This window comes from Pelodiscus sinensis, chromosome 7 (assembly GCF_052426305.1).
Source record: "Pelodiscus sinensis isolate ZL-2025 chromosome 7, ASM5242630v1, whole genome shotgun sequence".
NCBI lineage: Eukaryota > Metazoa > Chordata > Testudines > Trionychidae > Pelodiscus > Pelodiscus sinensis.
In genome coordinates this window covers 31,931,555-31,949,923 of record NC_143058.1, presented here as the reverse complement: position 1 = coordinate 31,949,923, position 18,369 = coordinate 31,931,555, and the positions used below count along the sequence as shown (strand labels likewise).

The 18,369-nt window shown below is 39.1% G+C and overlaps 1 long non-coding RNA gene across 1 annotated transcript in view; it reads left to right on the top strand.

The window, feature by feature from the left end:
• The window catches only part of LOC102453339 (uncharacterized), a 91,598-nt gene that overhangs the window by 10,726 nt on the left and 62,503 nt on the right, over nucleotides 1-18,369 (top strand). Inside the window, exon 3 of the long non-coding RNA XR_016350127.1 lies at nucleotides 1,186-1,289. This is a non-coding gene — a long non-coding RNA (uncharacterized LOC102453339). The remainder of the gene's footprint in view (nucleotides 1-1,185; nucleotides 1,290-18,369) is intronic.

Genomic DNA, 18,369 nt, shown 5'->3' with positions numbered 1-18,369 from the left:
CACATAGCTCATTCCTCAATAGTCTTCTGAGGGTTATAATTTATTTTAAATGAAGGGTGGTGGTCATATGCCCCCCAGTTCCCTTGACATTTCACTGAGCCCTCAAGCGCAGCATAGTACTTTTCTTCCTGAAGATTTAAACAGGTATAAAACAGTATGCAGACTGTGTGTGTGTGTGTGTGTGTGTGTGTGTGTGCAGACTCTGTGTGTGTGTGTGTGTGTGTGTGTGTGTGTGTGTGTGTGTGTGTGTAGATCTAGGGATCTAGATCTTGAGATTGAGATCTAGCTAGATAGATAAATAGTGCACATAAATACACATTAATTTTCATATATCATCCTTGGGAACAGACGATAAACTGATAATTTTCTGAAGCTTCAGGAGGTAACCAAGTTAGTCTGTACAGGATAAACTTAAACAACAAATGGTCTGGTAGCACTTTATAGACTAACAAAACATGTAGATGGTATCATGAGCTTTTGTGGGCACAGTGGTCATCTGAAGAAGTGGGCTGTGTCCACAAAAGCTCATGATACCATCTACATGTTTTGTTGTTTTTTTAAGTTTATGACAATTTTCTAATAGTCTTCATTCTATGTCAGACAGAAATTCACAGCAGAGTGCATTCCCTCCCCCCTCCATACACCCCCAATCTGTCCCCCCATCAATCCACCCGGCATCTATTACCTCTTTCACAGCATGTAATTTTGCTAAAAAGAACCTTTTAATTTTTCATCATTGCAAAATGTCATATATTGTTAAGTGATTCTGGGTTGCAGACAAGTCAGAGGGACTACTGGGTTCTATGGTTTCTATTCTGCTGACAGACTCCAACAACAGATGTTAGTAATCTCTTTGCAGTCAGCCAGAATGTTTTCCTTTCTGGATTTCTGGTCACAAATCAACCAACATGAAACAACATATTTTTAGTGTTTGTAAGGTGGCAACTTAATACTGCATGCATACAAATGTAATGTACAGTGGCCCCTTTTGGGATCTTACTGTGATTTTTGCTTTTGTTACTCTTATGACATTTTGCTCTATTTATACATCAGCAAGACTGCCATACTAATAATGTGAAATAAGGGTTTAACTTTAGCAAACTTAATTTGAAAAAAATTAACTTATTATATTATGATTTTGAGCTACTTGTTTAATTTAAATCTTCACTTGTGTCTGCCTTAAAGACCCACACTTGGCTCCAATGGAAGGAATCAAATGGCAGTACCCGTCCTGATCTCACCCACTAATTCCACGCATGGGTTTCTGGGAGATTCTGGCACATTAAGGGGTAAGTTTGCAAAGAACAACTAAGGAAGCTGAGATTGGCCTCAGGTATTTCCCTCTTTTCTCTCTTTGTCACAATTGCTAATTCTCTTTCCATGTACCTGAACCAGAACCATAGTGGCTACAGTGCTGTACTGATAGGAGAGGGGAGGCCTTTTTCAGTAAGCAAGCGAACTCATGCACAGCTGGCACAAGATGGTTCCCTTTTGCCTCTTCCGTACCTATTCAGGTTCATTGCCTATTTCATAATTATTTTCCATTACTGAGGGGAAATAAGGGGTTGGTACATTATGAAGACGTATTCTAACAGCCTGCATGTTTTGATTAACACATTGAACAGTTGGTCTAAGGTTGAATAAAAATGTAATATTAGGTCGGATTATGATCTCACAGGAGAATCACTGGTTGCCTTAGGTAGTAAGATGTTGTTTGATGAATTGTTGGTATGGGGTGATGATGGGTGTGTAAGGACAGTCACTGCTGGTTTGCCTATACAAGCTCTCTGATATTTGTATAAGGAAGCAAGTGTTAAGTATTATTTCATAGCTAATTAAATATTTGTGAGAGGATTTGTGCATGCAACAACATGTGTGATTTCTTAACTTACTATGCAATCAAATGGTGCAATTCCACAACAAATCAGATGAGATAACTATATATAAAAGATCAGTAAGTCACATCACCGTTCCTTTATTCATGAAAAGAAGATGGTAAGATTGTGTGTGATAAATGCCTAGATAGACTTGCATGTGCAGTCATAGTACCTGCGCAAGTAAATTAAGCATATGATTTCCAGGTCATATCTTTTCAATTTTGAAATGCAGATCTTCAGTGTGTGTTATATTTTCAATGTGCCTTGATAGTAATGTAGTGCTCTGTTGCTTACAAGCAGAGGTTGGGATGTTTCTGCACTGACAATAATGGTGCTTTCTTCCCTTCTCCTCCTTCCCCTCCGAATTCATGTTGGCAACTCAAATTTAAAAAGCCCCAGTGGGAAAATTTATGTTAAGTACTTCTCGGTTATCAAACTCTGTGCTCATTCATTGCTTCAGTAATACTTTATCTTTTGAATCTATTATTTTGCTATATAATATACTATAGTACAGAAACATGAAATTACTGAAATACATTCTGAGATACCAACAGAGAAACTGAACTCACTGCAGAACCCAACACAATAAATATGAAATGGAAAATACTGAGACCCTGATTGGAAAAAGTTTGTTTTTATTGCATAGATCTCATTGTAGATTCAAATGTTTTATCTGCTTTCTGTGACATTCATTCTTGATATTTTATCTCTAGCTACTATGTGCAAAATTCTTGCTGCCCTTTGACTGGGAAGTGGGAGGGAAAGGCACTTGGCTTGACTAATGTAGTCAACATAAGTATTGGTTCTAGTACAGGATTAGCATCTTCTCATGCATTAGGATGTGGTGCTACAGAGCGTATACAATAGTATTCCATGCTTGAGTTGGAAGCACATCCAGATCACTGCAACTCTTGTGCTTTTGCTAGCATGTTGCTGGGCTTTCCAATATTCCTTTAAAATATTTTATAACTTGCAGTAGAGTGAGCTGTTTCCTAGTACTACCAAAGGTATTCTCTCTGCAGCTAGCCAGCTTACCTCCTTCAGCTCCATGCCCCTCACCAACTGCCTAGTGCCCCAGACCAGATAGAAGCTACAACTTCTGTTTAAATGAATCTGCATTTCAGCAATGCAATTAAGGTGCTGTAATAGAGATTTTAGTTTCTTCCACTGTAGCAAATCATTTTGACAGACTTTATGGTACTGCTATTACATTCACAGAATTTGATTCTTCACTTTTTTCTTCCCCAAGCAACTTCCTCATTGGTTTCAATGGGTGATTTACTTTTAAATGTCAACACTAGGTCTTTCTGAGGGAAAATGTTCATTGGCACCTTCCCTTAAAAAATGGCAATATTAACATACAGCCATTTTTAGATTATAGTGGAACATTGCATTTTCCTTACTTGTATCACAAACACTGTACAAAAGCAGTGAAACTCACTTGTATGTTGCCCACTTGAATGACCCTAGTAAAAGTGGACTCAAATTTTCATTTAATTTAAGAAAAAATCATTATTGATGAGAGGTGGACCACAGTGCAGATGCCATGAAAAATGGCTTTGCATTGGGGAACTAAGAGGATGTTGGGAAGGAAGCAAGAATAAAGTCCTCATTCCGGAGGACAGCGAAAGGAGCCATTGTATAACTTACCTGCTTACACTATATCTTCCAGCTCATCTAATTGGTTTGGATCAAAGAGAAACTCTGTTATTTGTCCGACTGAACCTGGTTTTCCTCTGGGAATCATAGGGAGTCTTTTGGTTTTATTATTTCACTTGTCCCAGCATTTCCATGTGTTCCTACATACAGAAAGTAGAAGAATAGAAATAAAATAAAACAAAACACTTCCAATGCAGTTCTGGTGTAAGGAGTCTATTATCATCAGTACCCACTAATCTGAGTTTGGCCCAAAGTGGAGATAATAAATAGCCATTGGTATGAAAGGAGACAAGCGTATTATCTGAGGTTTTATAGAGGCACCCCATGAAAAGTTAAATTTTCAAAGACTAGAAGGCTATAAAGATATGGTGGAATTATTAACAAGAATAATTGCCCTGTCTCTTGGGTAAACAAGTGTATGCATTTTGCCTTATGTGTAATTATTATAAGTGACTTAGGTTTGGTCCAGAGCCATTGACTTGGAAAGGCAATGGATCAGGTCCTTAACAAAATTTTATTGTCATAAAAATTACACCATTTTATGACACTCATCTTTTTCCTCTGGGTCCAATTATATGTTCTAATTTACACTGGTGCAGTGGGCATTGCCATCAATGGTAGTTGCACCTGTGTAATTACATAGAGTTTGATGCTATTTCTACCTTGAGTCATATCTGCTTGCAATGGCCCAAGTCCTGTAAATGACAGTATTGGAACAATTTGTTGCATCTCTGTGTTACTTATTCCTGAATTTACAATTTGTTTGGGAAGTTTCTGTCAGGAAATTTTTTCCTATGGAAAATTGTCCTTCCTCTAGAATCAATACTTTCTGTGGGAATTTTTTTTAAAATACAATTTATAGAAAAATCATTCTCACCAGCTGCCTGCCTGTAAAACTCTCCTGGAGAAGGAAGTTAGGTAGTTGGAAAGCCAACACATTCTATTTTGATTCTACCCACCAAAATGTCAGAGTTTTATGGGGGTTTTTTCCTGAATTGGGACACATATTTTCCAAAATCTTCAAATGTTCTTCAAACTGGAAACCTTATTTTCTAATCAGCCCTAGTTGAATTGGTATCTGTTATGGCAAATATATATTTTAATCACCATGGCAGTGTTAATACAATAAAGTAGAGGGAGCTAGATTTTATTCTAGTTCTCAATCAAAAGTGTTATCAGATCAAATCACACATCTTTTACTTAAGATGTCATCCAAAAATAACTCTGCTTTATTTTCAAATGCCAGGATTAGTTTGCAAGTCTGGCAATTGAATAGTTTTACTTATGAGCCAACCTGAAATTGAACAAATGATGGATAGTCATTATCTAAATCTACGGTGCCAGTTTGAGAGTCACTTTTCAAAGTTTAAACATGTTTTCAGCACTTTTAGAGTAAATTGATTTGATTTTTTTCATGACTCTCTTAAAATCTGTTAGTTGATATTTTCCAGTGGAGCTTCAAACTCTATTGGATTTAATTAGCCAATATTTTCAAAATTATATTAAGATTATAGGAGAACTAAGCCATATTAAATGAGTATTGACCTCAAATACACTAATTGCTTCTAAAAAACTGTTAATATCCATTCCAGTTTTGATGCATCAGCGAAGTTTTAAATTATAACTGTTCTCTATTCTTTTTTATTCTTGTAATTTAGGAATGGGTAGAGAAATCCAAGGGAGCTGTTCATATTTCTAAAGCAACGCAAATCTACTATATATTTGAGAGAGTTTGTCTGTGTGTGTCTGTTCAAGATCCCCTCCTCAATAGTAAGAGCTGGGACCACCAAACTTGGTATACACCATTCTCTTATAACTTAAAGCAAGGTAAGGGTCTGGTTGTGCCAGGAAAATGGGGTATGCCTGGGATGTGAGTGTTTCTCATAAAAACATAAACAAAAGAAACAAAATCGTGAGATAGGTGAAGGGTCTGCCTGTATATACCCCTTCTTGAAGGCTGTGTCCAGACTCAGGGGTTTTTTCGGGAAAAGTAGCCTTTTTCCGAAAAAACTTCCCCTGCATCCAGACTCAAGCCGCGTTCTTTCGAAATTAAATCGAAAGAACGCGGCTTTTCTTTCGATGGCGGTAAACCTCATTTCACGAGGAAGAACGCCTTCTTTCTAAAGTTCCTCTTTCGAAAGAAGGCGTTCTGCAATGTAAATAGGGCTTCTTTGAAAGAGAGCATCCAGACTCACTGGATGCTTTCTTTCGAAAAAGCAAGCCGCTTTTTCGAAAGTTCAACGTGCAGTCTAGACGCTCTCTTTCGAAAGAGGCTCTTTCGAAAGTATCTTTTGAAAGAGCCTCTTTCGAAAGAGGCTTGCAGTCTAGACATAGCCTGAGACTGCCCCAGCTCTGAGCATCCCTTCCTACACCCTTTAGGGAAGGCCAGGTGGTTCTGAAGCTCATCTCCCTCCCCCTCAATTCATACAAAAATACTGATGGCTGTTCGCCTTCATTGGGAAGCAAGAGGAAAGTGCACAGTTTGATCCATACCTCACTGAGGCTGGGGAGCACAGGGGGCAGATGAATCTGAACCTGTCCCAGATGGGGGACATGAACCCCTTTCCCCCAGGCTGTGCCTGCTGGAGCTACAGTGGCCATGGAGAGGCACTTTTCACCTGGCCTCAAGTTGCTGTGATGAGAGAGGGCTGCGGTAGTCCTCTCTCCCCGGGACAACCTGCATACTGAACCCTCATTCCCAGCCCACATCAGAGCAATGATTTCAATGAAGCATGTACATTTTCCTTTTATTTCCCAACAAAACCTCCAAAAATTAATTGAGTTAAGGATCTGAGCCATGCCAGATAATTTTCTAGTAATGTAATAATTCAAAAAGAACTAAAGTATATTCCTGTCAGTAAATGTAGTGAATAAACTCTCTTTAAGCCAGTCTTGAAAATGAAGTTACAAATTTATCTCCATTAATTTATTGATATCAAATATGTTGCTACGCCTAAAGTCATATAACACCATTTTGTAATGGCTATGTTTCCAGATTTATTTTTTTAAGTAAAGTATGTAGACATCAGGGCTCTCAAAACCCTTTCCTAATATCATGTAATATGATGTATAGTATACTGAGGACAAAGGAAAAGCTGTCTGAATCTTTTTGCTTAACAAGAACATTTCGTTTTTTTCATGGAATGAAAGAATATCAGTAAGCAGGCTTGTGAAGTGTGTTAGAAAGATGGGAGCTTATTAGTGCTTAAAATGGTAACAAAATTGTAATGATTTGATGTAGTTCAGACAGTGATGATTTGTATTGCTAAAGCTCTTGAATGAAGGCTTTTTCAGTTCCTGAGAACAACAGGGAGCAAGCTCTATGGAAATGGACCTGTGGGATAAAATGGGCAATTAATTGATTGGAATCTGAGTTTTATAGTCTACATTCTAATTGTTGAGACAGAGCATGCTTTAAGACTATGGCTAATGTGGGTTATATAAATTCTAGTACCATCAATATCCACCCTACAAAAGTTGGAGCCCATCCTCAGAAAAAAATGACTGCTTTCATTTAACTGGACATGAATATGATTTAACATATTCTTTCAGATCTGCTTTATTGCATTTAGGGGCATCTGTCTATTTTTTTGCCAGTATCAAATTATCCTGCAAGGACTTCTAAATATATGAAATGAATAATTTAAAATCCATTATTCTTCACGATATGAAGTGCTAGCTCACAGGGGAAAGGAATGCAAAGCTGGGAATCCTGTACATATACAAAATGCATACAGAGATTAACCTGTTACATCATGTGATTTCTCCCAAGAGTTTGGGACAGCTTCTGTTATCAAGATCTATTAGTGTCATAAAACCTAATAGCGTTAACTCACACAAACTTGTGGTAAGATGTATTAATAGCACTACATTTATCTAGTTGAAAATTCATTAAAGATTTAATAGTAGTTATGCACTGGTAATCTGGTGTAGCTCACTCTTAGCCACTGAAGGGCTAAAAGGAGATTATTTCATCCATTTACTCAGGCCCATTCCTGTAAATGGTGATGTAAGAATCACTTTATGTAGATGAGCACAATGGGTCTGCCTATGTATGTAAAATGACTTTCAGGCAGGACTGGGCTCCTAGATTAATCTATGATAATCCTGGATAAATTGGTGAGAATTGAATGCAAGGCTAATGAGCTAACCTTTAAAAAATATTCTCCTTGGTAGTTTTTCTATAACCAATAAACATGAAATTGCGCACTCCTCATGCTATGTGCAGGCGTATGGTAAAAGCCAATCTGTAGAAGTCTCAGACTGTAGACTCATGGAGGCCATGAACATACTGTTCTGCGAAGCACTTGAGATATGCAAATTGCAAATGCCACCAGCGTTCGATCCTCTGGACAGATTATAATGCCAATTCTGGTACCATGAGATAAGCACAGACTGGTGGGGACCGTGCTGAGATGCAGGTATGGGATGATCAACAGTGGCTACAAAACTTTTGCATGCATAAGGCCACTTTCATGGAACTTTGCGAATTGCTTTTTCCCACTCTGAAGTGCAAAAAAACCAGAATGAGACTCTCTCTGACAATCACCTCATGGAAGCTTGCAATACCAGACAACTACCCGTCAGTGAGGAATCAATTTGGAGTGGGGAGAGTCTTGTAAGTATGTGATGCTAGTGTGGCACACAGCTGCAAGCTGGCAAATATAGCAGGCCAAGTGGGGCTCAAAATTAGTTCTACTAAACAAAGCATTGTTGAAACCCAGGCATCAAGCAGTAACACTACATTAGGGTGTGTCTACACTACCACCCGAGTTCGAACTTACAGAAGCTCAAGTCCACCAGAATTAGAAGCCAATTCAAAATATGTTTGGGGCAAGTACTCCAGTTGCCAACACAAATTCCCACATGAAGCTGTCAAGCAGAAATGAACAGGCATCTGGAAAACAGGGTGCCAGTGAGAAACCTTCAGAATAACAATTAGTAATGAGGGCAAAATAACTGCTCTTAACCCATAGCACAAAATGGAAACAGCAGCAAATGAGAAACTGTTTTTGATCCTCTGCATGAGCATTGGCACAAGAAGGATGCAGTATCTGTATCAAAGTGAAAACTTCACTCCACCTAATGTTATTTCTCCCCTATTCCTTCTCTCCCTATTCCTTCTCCTACCCCAAAGAAAGTTCAAATGCTGAATTCAAGGAGTTACCTTGAGGGAGCTAAACTTGAATATTGGTTATTTGACATTCAGGCCATTTAAGACTGCACTTGACCAAAATAATGCCTGATTTTTGGGGGGGAGGAAGGGGAAGGAAGAACTAGTTCTCCCATTAAAGTGAGGTTAATAAAGCTGCGGCTTTCTGCTTTGAAATCATCTCTGTGTGTGTCCAATTCGCATGCATGTCCTGATTAATAGACGACTAATGTGAAAGCCCAACATCTGTTTCACTGATTGGATTACCCCAAAATGTACAACTTATAGACCTAGCCAGCCTGAGTGCAGATGCTTGCTTTTTTGTTCTGACAATATATAGAGATAAGGCCATTTGGTCTCAATACCGAGAAGTGGTAAAATATTTTTATTCTTTTTATCATAGAGATATTTGAACCTAAATAGTAGGGTAAACCTATTTATATCTTTTAAAATTATTTTGTGATGTTTGAGATTGTGGATTTGCTAAAATATCTTTGGTCTAGTCCATTTTATTTAAAAAAATAATTTTAAATGAGCCTTTCTGTCCCACTAATGTCAGATATTTATGTAAGAATAGAATCAAATACAAGACAGAATATAAACTTTACACACAACTTCTTAGACTTCCATTTTTTCTGCATATCAAATGACTAAACTGTATTTAAAGTCTTTAACTTACAGAAACCATTAGGGTGACTCTTCCTATGGCTCTTGCTGCATAAATTAGTCCTCGCAAAGACCTGAAGATTATCCTGACCAGATCCTGCATTGAAATTGATGTGTCTCACTATCCTTTTAAAAGAAAGAAACCCTGCCTCCTTATGGCCACCTTATCAGTGGGGGTCAGGGACGGGGTAACTTGCTTGGTTTGTTTGCAAGATGGATGATGCCTTTGCAAAGATAGATCTGCCTTCACTTTCCTTATCCTCTGGGACCCAGAGTGAGTTCCAGACTCTCTTCATACCAGTATGGAAATCTCAGCAGTTGTGAGTTCATCACTTCCAAAATATGAGCTGGATTTCCTTGATGTGATACTGTTGAAAGTCTGATTGAAACTGCTGGCATCTAGCAAGACACATAACTTGGTGGATTCTCTCTTCTGAGCTCTTCAGACATCTCCAAGACTGAAGCAGAGAACTAGCAGGAATGTGGCTCTCAGTTGACAAATGCTCATATCATCAAATCCTCCCATCTTCATAGTTGGCAGACAATGTTAGGTAGGATAGAGCATTCCCAGGAAAATGGCATTTTTATCTGTAGATTATATAAATGGCTGCTTTCCCTTACAAGATTACATTCCACACCTCATGGCCGATCAGCTCATCAGTCTGTGTTCTTCAGAAAGCAAATAGAATTAGATTGTAAATGCACTGGGTAAATCCCAGATATGCTCTCTGCAGCAACTAGCATAACAAGAAAATATAGCACATTAGGTCATGTGGCTATTAAATTTGCCCCCCCCCCCATTTCATTTCATGGAGGGCTCTTAATCATACTGTTGATATTTTAATAACAGATAAAATATCTCTGGGATCTTCCTACTCATATTAAAAGTGAATAACCAGAAAGATAAGTAATCTATGCCCTGCTATCACTGAGGAATGATAAATATCCCTTGGACTATTTTACTTAAAAACTTTCCCAAGATCCTAGCAAAGAACTGAGAGTAAGAAATACAGCCCAAATTTCCCTGGTTTAACCACTGGTCCATGATACTACTCCTGCATGCCATCTCCTCTAAACAATATGAGCTCAGGCTTGTTACCCTAGCAACATTTATTCCCTTCATCTCTCTGCAGAGGATGTTCAGTACCCAAAAGCCTTATAGTATATTTCCAAAACAAAACACAACATTAAATTGTAGTTACAATTGAATGCATGCTGATAATAGACATTACAACCTTCAAAAAATCGTAAATATGGAAATGCAGTGTTCATTGTCAGTAGTATAGCAAATACAAACTATAAATCATTTCTTTCAACTGGTGGTAAAATAATTCTGCTTTTCCACACAGATCTGTCTGTTGCATTGGAGCTCAGTGCAATGGGATATACAAGGGTTAAATTACATTTAATGGCAAATCCTGTCTCCAGTATGCAGCATGAACAAGTGGCTTCACTCTTAACATATAGAGTAGTTGGATCGATGTTAGGGTTGTCCAAGTGTTGTGTCCCTGGACACACAACTTTATGGTATGCACGGAGCCTGGTCACCTCTGCATACTCCCAAAATCCCACTCTACTCCTCAGAATCACAGCAGTTCTATTGTGCCCGGGTCTGTATGCACCTGCAGAATGATGAACAGGATTTGGCTCTTACTGAGAAACAATATGCAAAAATCTTGAATTTTAATTGTTGATGAGAACTCTTCAGGTTTATGTTGCTTGTTGTTTGTTCTGCATTTTCCTATCTCATGAGGCTGTGTCTAGACTGCAAACTTTTTTCAGAAGAAGCTTTTCTGGAAGAGATCTTCTAGAAAAACTTTTTTTGAAAGAGAGCATCTACACAGCAAAATCACAATGAAAAAGTGATCTGCTTTTCCGAAAGATAGCGTTCACATTTATTGGACGCTATCTTGCATTTCAGTTGTGATTACTATGGATGAAGTGGCCATCAGGGCATCTGTGCTTTTTCCTGGAGGCCTCTTATTTCGAAAAAAAAAAAAATTTGGAAAAAGTCGTCTTCCTCATAGAAAGAGGTTTACCGCTGTCAGAAAAACCCCTCTGTTCTTTCAATTTTCTGCCAAAAGAATGCAATAGCTTTGTGGACATAAGTGTAGTTTTTTCTGGAAAATGGCCGTTTTTCTGGGAAAACTCTGCATTGTAGACATATCCTCAGATATACTGTAAATATCAGAGGCCAGATAATGTGATATATATTCCCCATGCTATACAAAAACTACAACTGATAACTATTTAAAACTGTGCATTACAGTGTTTATAATGAGATTTTAAGTAGTAGGTGTCAATATTGCTAAAATGTATGTGCTGATATCCAATTATGGAAAATACAGAACTATAATTATGCCTAAAATAATTTCACAGCTCTCTGAAAATCTACATTTGGCCACATTTCCAAATCACGGAATGATTAATTACCAAAACAAAGACAAATTGAAGTGGCTCTATAATTGCACTGTTCGTTAGATACTGAAGAAGTACACATGCAAACCTTGCTGCTTCTTTTTTTTAGACAGTGCAAGCTTCCCTGTTAATAATCTGTGTGGTTCACTGAGCTGAATATTTAATTACCTGAACTCGCATTACCACCTCCACTTTACTCTGCCAATAGAATATATTCCATTTTGCACAGAATATTTTTAAGAACATGCTCTTACAGATACAAAAATAACAAGAAATCCTGTGGCACCTTATACAGTAAGGGCTCGTCTACATTGGCCCCTTTTCCGGAAGGGGCCAATGTAGACGTAGCCTAAGTGATTTATTGGAGTTTATGGTTCAATAAATCTGTTAGTCTATTAGGTGCTAAGTCTATTAGGTGCCACAGGACTTCTAGTTATTTTTGTATCTGTAAGAGCACGTTCTTAAAAATATTCTGTGCAAAATGGAATATATTCTAACAGATTTATTGGACCATAAACTCCAATAAATCACTTACTGTAGAACGTGCCACAGGACTTCTCATTGTTTTTTCAGATTCAGACTAACACAGCTACCCCTCTGATACTGATCTTACAGATGGCATTATAGGAATAAGCCACCACTCCACAATCAGGGATTAAGTTAATGGGGAGTAGTGTTCAGTCTTTATTTGGGCCTAATCCAGTTCCTTCAGAGTTCAGAAATTTGAATTAGGCCTTTCATTACTACATTTAAGGGCAAATCCTGCCATGCTACTCTGTGAGTACTTATATGGATTTGAGGATGTAAGTGTTTGTAAGGCTCTCTGCATATGTGTGAATTTTGTATTTTGTAAATAATCAAAGTAAAATCTTTCCCACCAGTGCGTTATTTGATCACCATGCATCTTTAAACAGTGTTTCATAAAGGTTGATGTCAGCGAAAGGTTTCCAACTGCATGATTAGATGCACGTTCCACATAAGGAAATGAGGCTATTTTGTTGCCATTTCAGGATGTGCCTAAGATAGTTACCAATTTTCTGCAAATTCCATGCAGTCATATCAACAGAAAGAGTCACTAACAGGGCATTTTAAACACAATCTATAGGGGAACAGCCACTGGTAAGATCTGGGACAAATACTCTTTAGAGTAACTCTTTTGTGCAAATGAAAGCAATGAAGAGCTTTTGGATAAGACTGACTTAGAAAATGAGGCCTATGACCTTAAACAGTTGCTTGGTTTTGGCTCCAGGGCAGTCATTACCAGAGAAATGTTCAAGCCTAGTGCCTAGGGTGCACTTTCCAGTCCAGTCTCTGATCAAGCAAGTACGCACTTAAAGGTTTCCAAAGCAGACTCAGTTCATCTCTCTCACAGGTGTCCATATGCACTAGCTCCCTCCTCAGCTTCTGTAGGTCTCCCGTAAATCCCCACAGACCTGCATGCAACTGTAACATCTGGCAGTCACAGCCACTTCAACATGCAGCTCCATACAGAGTTCCTAGGGATTTCTCCTTGTATCTGTCTTCTTTTAAGTTTATGGCTCACCAGGCAGCTGCTGCTTTTCAAACAGAGCCTGATCACTTCCTGATCATTCAGGATCATTCCTGTCACCTAGAAAAGGAAGTGAAGTGGGCTAATGGTCATTGTCCCTGATTAGGCAAGAGGAAAGGAAGAGACTGATGCAATTTTAGTCCCCCTACTTAGCAGATTTGTCATAATAATAATTATTCCATGGTCTCCTTCATGATTGTGGGGAGAGGGGAAGTGGGAGAGGTTTCCTGTGTTACCTAATTTTCAAAGGTGCTTCTGAGTGGATGCATCTATAGCAGGGGTCAGCGGGAGATGCAAATACTCAGTATTTCTGAAAATCAGGCTTATAGGAGTTAGACTACTGCAGTGTCAACAAGGTTCAAAAGATACCATTGGTCATTTCAGATTCTTAGTTACTGTTCTACAAAACTGACTAAATTATGCTTTGCTATTAACTATAGATGGAAAATTGATGGAGAAATTGCTGGGAATAGCATCAGCAAAAAGAATCTTACTGGTCCCAAATATTCTTGAAAGAAATAGCTCTATGCAGCGTATTTAAAATCCAATGCAAGTCATTCAGCCAAGTACTTTATTTTCCAAAGTGGCTAAAACTTTCTTGTAGATTTGCCATATAAGCTGATCCATAGAATTGCATTATCTTCATTTTAGCAATTCCTTATCTTTGAATACCATGAAATGACACAGATGTAGGCAGCCTCGCACTCACATATAAAAGTGTTTAAATTATTCCTCATTTCCTGTTCAAGTGTGCCTGAGAGCAACCTTCACATTGGTCGAGTCAATAAGATTTATAAGGGACATTTTCTAACGTGGTGTTGCAGCCCACAGGAAGGAATTCTTTAATATGTCTTAACAGATAAAGAGGAACTGATCACATAATTAAATAATGGCTGCTTAGATACAAGCAATCATGATTCATCTGATTTATCATATGTAATCAGAATAACATCCAAACCAGTACTATACCTGCTTGATATCTAATAGAGCCAGTTTCACAATACTGAAAACAATTATCAGCCAAATCTACTGGGAGGGAAAAAAATCTAAAAAATGAAAGTGTTGACATAATATACTTAGATTTCTATGGTCTTGGAGTTGGCACCACACTGTATTTTGTTTTTAAACACACCCCTGAATATAGAATTGCCATAGAAATCTACTGCTCCCCTCAAGCACACTATAATAAATGGTACTTAGGCTACTCTTGCTTGATGCAACTGGTCTATTTAACTACCAGTAAGTATCTCACTTAACTTAGGCATTTGCAAGGGATTCCCATAACACCTGGGTAATGCCAATTGCCTTCTCAGTCAGGACTGAGTTCCTACTGATGGATTATCTCCTCCAAGCGTGGCCAAAAGGGACATATCTCTGTACTTAGGTTTCTGGGCTTCCCTCTGTTTGGATAGAATGACCATGGAATCCTATTATCACACTTCTGAGTCAAAGACAATAGTTATAGTATCATACTACGATATTTTCAGTCATTCATACAATGTAGATTAATTATATAAAAGTTAACTGAAGATCTACTATGTGACTTTATATTGACCAGTGACCAGTTTTAATTGCTTGTGAGCAACCTCTAGGGCAGGGTGGGCAATAAATATTTACGTGGGGCTCACACTAGGAATTTGAAAAGTGGTCAAGAGCCGCATTCTTCCATGCTATTAATAAAGGAGGCACAGAGTCTGGGCTGGAGGCTGGGTGCAGAAAGGAGCTTGTGGTAAGTGAATGGGGTGCAGGAGAGAGTGTGGAGTCTGAGAGGGAGTTTGAATGAAGGAGGTAGTGGTGACTTAGAACAGAGGGCTGGAGTGCAGGAGGGGCTGCAGCGATTTGGATTATGATCTGGGACAGGGAATTGGGGTTCAGAATTTGGGAAGGGAATATGAGTGCAGGGGGCAGAGGGTTTGGGTTATGTGAGGTAAGGGGCAGAGCATTGAAATACGAGAGGCAGCCTCTGGCCAGGAGACTTACCTGCTTGACTCTCAGATAGTAGCTTTCTCAGGCAGACTCCCTGCCTACCTGTGGTCTTTGATTAGCTATGAGCTTAAAGAGGGGTATGGGAGAGGGTGCTTCACAAACTGCCTGGCCAATGGGACTGGGATGGGGGCAGAGGCAACATGTGAAGTCTCTCCCTCCTCCCCCAAAACTCACAAATGTTCAGCTGTTCAAACAGTGCCCCGCCACAGTCGCTTTTCAGAAGCCTGAGGAGGGCAGGCATGGAGCTTGCCTGAGGTTCCCAACTGCGGATCCAGTGACTTGGTGGGCTGTATTTGGTCCACAGTTCATATTTTGCCCAGCCCTGCTCTAGAGCAAGACTTGTTCACTGGATAAATTTACATATAATTCAGAGTAAAGAATCCACATTTTTCAAAAATCTGTTAATAAATAATTTACAAAATATATATAAAGTGAAAATTGATCAGATTAAATATTCACTGTGGATTTTCTGCTTAGTCCTAGTGATTAGGTCCCAGTGTAAACAATTTTATTTCTTTCTTTATTTTATTTCTTCTTAATTAAAACTGACTTTAAAATATTAGTTTTTTAATCTCCAGGCATTCAATCATGGAAATTCTATTTAAGGATATATTTACTTAAATAAGCCTTCCTACAAATCCTGAAAATTTAAATTTCATGTAATATTATCAGCCTTATTAAAACACAGCTATGGTATAAGTAATGCTGAAGGCTATAAAGCAATGTAAGATTCATCATTTTCATGTCTGAACATTATGAAGACATTTTTGCTTTTTACTGAATATTATGTCGTTTATTATCTCATCTGTCTCTTCTACTCTACAATATAGTCAACCGTGACAACCTTTTGAACTTCAATAAATGTATAATGCTCAGGGTTATATAGCAATAGGAAATTATAATTTTTGCACCAGTCATATTTGTAGCCTTTTAAGATCTAGGCCGTTTAGCAATTACTTATCATTGAATCATTATACTAAAAAATCCTTACCTCTAAATCTTTGAAGTGTAGAAGAGACTTTATTGCTTTTTTTGGTATATCATTAACACTTTCACAGTACATATGGTTTGAAAGTAGCTGTCCTATCTAACATAGATGTCTGGATATTCCATTTTAAAATGTTATATATATTTATCAAATTCAGGAAACCCATTCTGTCATTGTTGTTATTTAATTATTATTTAACTAAGATTAATAGTGCAATATTATTAATAAAGAAACTTTATGGTTAAGGTATTGGACTTCAACTCAGGATCTGGGTTCAATTCCTTGCTGTGCTGTAGACTTTGTGCAATACTGGATGGACAAGTGACTTTGACATCCTTAGTTCTCCATCTGAGGTAGAGCATAATTTCTTTCTCCCACCCTTTGTCTGTTTTTTGCTCTTTAGACTGGAAGCAGGGACTGACTATGTATCTGGGGACAGGTCTACCATGAAAAGTTACATCAGTATAGATGTGTCTCAGGGGCATGACAAACCCGTGCTCCTGAGAGAAGGTGTTAAATCAACTGAATTTCCAGTGTAGACAGTGCTAGATCCATGGAGGAATTCTTCCATCAAAGCAGCTACTATCTCTCTTCCCATCATGATAATAAGTATCTACATGGAAATAGCACATCTATAGCTGGACTACTGTGACTTTTATGTGTAGATCTTGCACTGTCCAAACAGTCTATGCTTGGACCTTTTCTCGGAGGTCTTCTCTGTAGCATTCCTACAGACAACAGCTTATTCACTATACAACCCTGATTCATCCTGAATAAGAGAGGGTCTGGTGAGAAAATTAGTATAGGTTAGACCTCCCTGCTCTGGTATCACGACGGCCTGATGGGTCCCAAATGAGGGACTTTGCTGGACCAGAGGAGGCCAATTTTGCCCCTCTGATGACAGACTCTTGGGGTCCCTCAGCAGACTAGGCAGCACAGACCACCTCCTCCTTGCCACAGGGCTGTCCACTGTGTCCTCAGGTTGCTGAAGTGACTCCGCAGTTCCAGGGCTGCCACTCTAGGTCTGGCAGGGATCTTGGGCTGGCAGGTCTCTGTTGGTCCAGGGGCTCTCTGGTCCAGTAACATCCATGGTCCAGCCAGATCATGAATGTTGCTGGACCAGAGAGTCCTGTACCAGTGAGATTCAACTTGTATGTAATCATGAAATTGAAGACTGTGTCATAATGCTGCACAAGAGGGTTGAATTCCACAAGCAACCTTAATACTGGTTGTGATGGACCCCCCCTTCCCATGATTTATTAAATGGACTTATGAACTCAGATATACGTAACTCAAAGATGCTTGGGACAAATTGCCTCATGTAGCCTATTAATCTTCATGACAAAATCCGCTAGATGGTTGCATCTAGACTGGCAAGATTTTGCACAAAAGCAGCTGTTTTTGTGCAAAAACTTGCCAGCTTTCTACACTGGCCGCTTGAATTTGCGCAAGAGCACTGACTTTGTAATGTACAAAATCAGTGCTTCTTGCGCAAATACTTTCATTCTCCCACTCGGGAAAAAGCCCTCTTGCATAAGAATACTTGCACAAGAGGGCCAGTGTAGACAGGGAAGAACTGTTTTGCGCAAAAAAGCCCCGATGGCGAAAATGGCGATCGGGGCTTTCTTGCACAAAATCGCATCTAGACTGGTCCTTGGCTGTGGGAGACCAAGGATCTGCTCCAGAGAACAGGAAGGCAAGTGGCAGTGGTCTTGTCAGCACCCCAAGAAACATCTCACAGGGTCTTCTGAGGGGGTATGTCTACACTACCCCGCTAGTTCGAACTAGCGGGGTAATGTATGCATACCGCACTTGCTAATGAAGCCCGGGATTTGAATTTCCCGGGCTTCATTAGCATAAGCGGGGAGCCGCCATTTTTAAATCCCCGCTGCTTCGAACCCCGTGTAGCGCGGCTACACGGGGCTCGAACTAGGTAGTTCGGACTAGGGTCCTATTCCAAACTACCGGTACTCCTCGTGAAACGAGGTGTACTGGTAGTTCGGAATAGGCACCCTAGTCCGAACTACCTAGTTCGAGCCCCGTGTAGCCGCGCTACACGGGGTTCGAAGCAGCG